Here is a 5,215-nt window from a genome sequence, read left to right as displayed (position 1 = left end):
TTGTCTAAAGAAGACATCCAGCTGACAAACAGACACATGAAAAGATGCTCAACGTCACTCCTCATCACGGAAATACAAATCAAAACCACACTGAGATATCACCTCACGCCAGTCAGAGTGGCTAAAATGAACAAATCAGGAAACTATAAATGCTGGCGAGGATGTGGAGAAACGGGAACCCTCTTGCACTGTTGGTGGGAATGCAAACTGGTGCAGCCGCTCTGGAAAACAGTGTGGAGGTTCCTCAAAAAAATTAAAAATAGAACTGCCCTGTGACCTAGCAATAGCACTGCTAGGAATTGACCCAAGGGATCCAGGAGTGCTGATGTATAGGGGCACTTGTACCCCAATGTTTATAGCAGCACTTTCAACAATAGCCAAAGTATGGAAAGAGCCTAAATGTCCATCAACTGATGAATGGATAAAGAAATTATAGCTTATATACATAATAGAATACTACGTGGCAATGAGAAAGAATGAAATCTGGCCTTTTGTAGCAAAGTGGATGGAACTGGAGAGTGTTATGCTAAGTGAAATAAGTCATACAGAGAAAGACAGATACCATATGTTTTCACTCTTAACATGGATCCTGAGAAACTTAACAGAAGACCATGGGGGAGGGGAAGGAAAAAAAAAAGGTTAGAGTGGGAGGAGCCAAACCATAAGAGACTCTTAAAAACTGAGAACAAACTGAGGGTTGGTGGGGGGTGGGAGGGAGGGGAGGGTGGGTGATGGGCATTGAGGAGGGCACCTGTTGGGATGAGCACCGGGTGTTGTATGGAAACCAATTTGACAATAAAGTTCATATTAAAAAAATGTTTGTTTGTTTGTTTACTTTTGAGAGGGAGAGAGAGCAAGCGCCAGCAGGGGAGGGGTAGAGAGAGAGGGAGAGAGAATCCTAAGCAGGCTCCGTGCTGTCAGTGCAGAGCCCAATGTGGCTTAATCTCATGCACCGTGAGATCATGACCTGAGCCAAAACCAAGAAGTCGAACACTTAACAGACTGAGCCACCCAGGTGCCCTAGGAGAGAGAACCTCAAGCAGGCTCCGTGCCCATCATGGAGCCCATGTCCAGCTTGATCCCATGACCCTGGGGTCATGAGTCTGAGCCAAAATCAAGAGTCTACACTTCACTGACTGAGCCACCTGGGCACCCCAGGAATCCTCGTATCTTACTAGCGAGAATGTAAAGGGTGAGGCTATTTTTGAGCAGTTTGGCCATTCCTTAAAAAGTTAAACATGAAGTTCCCATATAACCCAGAAATTCCACTCCTAGTTTTAAATCCAAGAGAACTAAAAACGTATGTTCATGCAGAAACTTGTACATGAATTATTCATAACAGCCAAAAAGTGGGAACAATCCAAATTTCCGTCAACTGATGAACTGATGACCATAAGCTGTTATATCCATACACTGGAATAGTATTCAGCCATAGAAAGGGATGAAGTTCTGGTAGATGCAGTAATGTGGATGAACCTTGAAACCATTTTGTCAAGTGATAGGAGCAAGACAGAAAATAAGACATAGTGTACGATTCTCTTTCTAGGAAGTGTTTAGAATAGGCAAATCCACAGGGACAAGAAATGAATTAGTGGTTGCCGAGGATGGGAAGAAGATGGAATAAGTAGGGACATCTAATGGGAATGGGGTATCTTTTGGGCTGACGAAACGTTCTGGAATTAGATATGGAGATGAATGTACGAGCGTGGACTGAAATGTACACTTTGTTATTTTTTCCCTTGAGCCATAAAGCTTTATTGCCAGGTCAAGGGAAAAGCTAAAGGTGGGGTCCCCCACCACCCATGCCCCTGCTCAGGGGAACCCCTCTGCAGGACAGCAGGAAGCCCAGGAGGCTGCCAGACTCAGAGAGCCTTGGGAGTGGGCAGATTGTTGCAGTGCACGTCCTGGCCTTTTGGGCGGGGGTAGGTGGCAATCTCCCGTTCCAGCCACGACTTGATGCCCATGAACTGCTGGTGCTCCTGGTTCTACCGCTGGGTGTCCTCAGGCACATCCCTCAGCTGGGCTTCAATATCACCAACCAGTGCCTGGATCTGGGCCAGTGGAGCTCCAATGCGGGCCTCTGTTTCCACCAGTGTGCCTTCCAGGAGGGACTTTCCTGCTTAGTTGAGCCTGACGTGCCACCGGTCAGTGACCTCTGTCTTGCTTCTCTACATATTGGCTTCTCGTGTCGCCCAGGATTCTGGCAAGGTCGATCTCCAGAGCAGAATCCACTTCCACACTGACCTGGCCACCCACCTGGCCCCCCAGGACACTGATTTCCTCTGCTGGTTCTCCTGCAGGTCGGCCAGCTCCTCCCTCAGGTCTTCGATCTGCATCTCCAGGTTGGTCCTGGCTGGGGTCAGCTCATCCAGCACCCCACACAGGCCATTATGTCGGCCTCCTAGCCCAGACCTTGTTGGAAAGTCATCTGCAGCCAGACAGGCATTGTCACTCTGCAGGACAATCTTGGAGTGCTTAATGGTGGCCACAAGATTCTTGTCCTGCAGCTCCTTGATGGTCTTGAGGTAGGGGCTGTAGTTGTGGGCAGGCCTGCAACCGGCTTCTGGTACCAGTCTCAGATGCCACCTCCAGATCTCCCTCGACCTCCTCTAGTGTGTGCACCTTCTCCAGGTAGAAGCCAGAAGCCCATTGAAGTTCCGTATGGTGAGTTTCTCATTGCCTGCCCGCAGCCTGTCGGACCCGGCCAGGCCATCTGCCAAGCTGCTGTAGCCGCTCCAGGAAGATAAGGATGCAAACTGGGCAGAGGACCTGGACACAGCGCGGCCACCTGAGCCCCAGTAGGTGCTGGGCATGCAGAAGGCACCTCCAGTCCCAAAGCACAGGGAGCCACCGCCCCAGTTCCGGAGGGCCAACTGGAGGATAACTGGCGAGAGCTGTAGGAAGTAATAGAGAAGGAGGATGCAGCCACACCGGTTCAAGGAGCAGTGGTCAGAGGGAGGGAGCCTGAAATGTATACTTCAAATATGTGTATTTTATGGTATGTGAATTTTATCTCAATTTTTTTATTTTAATAATATATTTTATTTGATCCAGTATGTCTAAAATATCATTTCAACTTGTTTTTAATTTTTTGCTTATCTCTTTATTTTTAATTCATTTTCTATTTATTTAAATTCAAGTTAGTTAACATACAATGTAGTCTTGGCTTCGGGAGTAGAACCCAGTGATGCATCTCTTACCTATGACACCCAGAGCTCATCCTGAAAAGTGCCTTCCTTAATGCCCATCATCAGGGAAATACAAATCAAAACCACATTGAGCTACCACCTCCCAATGGTCAGGATGACTAAAATTAACAACTCAGGTTGGCAAGGCTGCAGAGAAAGGGGAACACTTTGGTACTGTTGGTGGGATTGCAAACTGGTGCAGCCACTCTGGAAAACAGTTCCAGAGTTCTGTGGAGGTTCCTCAACAAATTAAAAATAGAACCACCCTATGACCCAGCAATTGCATTACAAGGAATTTATCCAAACAAAAGTGCTGATTCGAAGGGGGCACATGCACCCCAATGTTTATAGCTGCACTATCAACAATAGCCAAAGTATGGAAGGAGCCCAAATGTCCATCAACTGATGAATGGACAAAGAAGCTGTGGTATATACATACAATAGAATACTACTCGGTGATGAAAAATAACAAAATCTTGCCATTTGCAACAACGTGGATGGAATAAGTCAGTCAGAGAAGACAGATATCATACGATTTCACTCATATGTGGAATTTGAGAAACTCAACAGATGAACATGGAAGAAGGGAAGGAAAAAGAAGATAAAAACAGAGAGGGAGGCAAACCATAAGAGACTCTTAAATATAGAGAACAAACTGAGGCTTGCTGGAGGTGAGGTAGGTGGGGGGATGGGTTACATGGGTGATGGGAATTTTATCTCAATTTTAAAGAGACACCATCAAGAAGGAGAAAAGGCAAGTCCCAGAGCAGGAGAAGATATTTGTAATACATGTAACCAGGGAGGTATAACCATAGATATGAGAGGACTTACGTCCAGAAAATGTAAAAAAGAAAAAAAGAAATCAATGAGCAAAAGACACAAAACCCTACAGAAAAATGGGCAAAAGATGTGAACAAACATGTCACGAAAGAGTAGCCAATAAACCAAAAAGTATTCAACCTCACTAGCAATCACAACCTTATAAAACCATAAGTCTAAAACAACCGCCAATCCAACACTTAAACCTTTACTCTCATACACCCATTCTAATGACTGCAGTTGAAAATATGGAAAAACTCCTGGGACGTTACTCTTTTCATCACCTCTAAGGGGAACCACAGCTCTGACTTCTAACCGCATAGCTTACTTTTATTTGTTTTTGAATTGCATATTTGTTTGAATATGGCTTCTTTGGCTCAACATTATGTCTGTGAAACTAATCCATGCTGCTGCATGTAGCAACAGGTTGTTCATTTTGGTTGCTGTGTTGTATTACTTCATATGAATAGATTGCGATTTACTCACTTATTATTTCTGTTGCCGAGCATTTGGGTTGTTTCCAGCTCTTGGCTGTGACATACAAACACTGCTATGTTGAATGAAAGAAGTCAGATATGTAAGAATGCATACTCTGTGGTTCTATTATACTGACTACACTAGTCTATGGTTTTAAAGGGGGGAGCGGGGGTTGGGGGTCGTGCCTGGGAGGGGAGATGAGGGAGGCTTCCGGATGCTGGCTATCTTCTGTTTCCTGATCTTGATACCGAAACTGGGTGTGTCCCCAGTGTGCTCATGTGGGTAGCGTGCAGTTAGGATTTGCGCTCTTTCACGTTTCATTTAAAACACCATTCACAAAAATAAACTCAAAATGGATAAAGGACCTGAATGCGAGACAGGAAACCATCAAAATCCTAGAGGAGAAAGCAGGAAAAAACCTCTCTGACCTCAGCTGCAGCAATTTCTTACTTGACACATCTCCAAAGGCAAGGGAATTAGAAGCAAAAATGAACTATTGGGACCTCATGAAGATAAAAAGCTTCTGCACTGCAAAGGAAACAATCAGCAAAACTAAAAGGCAACCGACGGAATGGGAAAAGATATTTGCAAATGACATATCAGACAAAGGGCTAGTATCCAAAATCTACAAAGAACTCACCAAACTCCATACCTGAAAAACAAATAATCCAGTGAAGAAATGGGCAGAAAACATGAATAGACACTTGTCTAAAGAAGACATCCAGCTGACA

At 45.0% G+C, this 5,215-nt stretch overlaps 1 pseudogene; it reads right to left on the bottom strand.

Annotated features, from left to right (window-relative positions):
- Positions 1-1,862: 1,862 nt before the first annotated feature.
- LOC121026565 (keratin, type I cytoskeletal 19-like) lies at positions 1,863-2,902 on the bottom strand (annotated as a pseudogene).
- Between the last annotated feature and the right edge of the window lie 2,313 nt (positions 2,903-5,215).

Source organism: Herpailurus yagouaroundi, unplaced genomic scaffold (assembly GCF_014898765.1).
Source record: "Herpailurus yagouaroundi ecotype Mexico unplaced genomic scaffold, PumYag 137514, whole genome shotgun sequence".
Taxonomy (NCBI): Eukaryota; Metazoa; Chordata; class Mammalia; order Carnivora; family Felidae; genus Herpailurus; species Herpailurus yagouaroundi.
The sequence above is the reverse complement of the archived record's forward strand: the minus strand, read 5'-3'. Positions and strand labels throughout refer to the sequence as shown.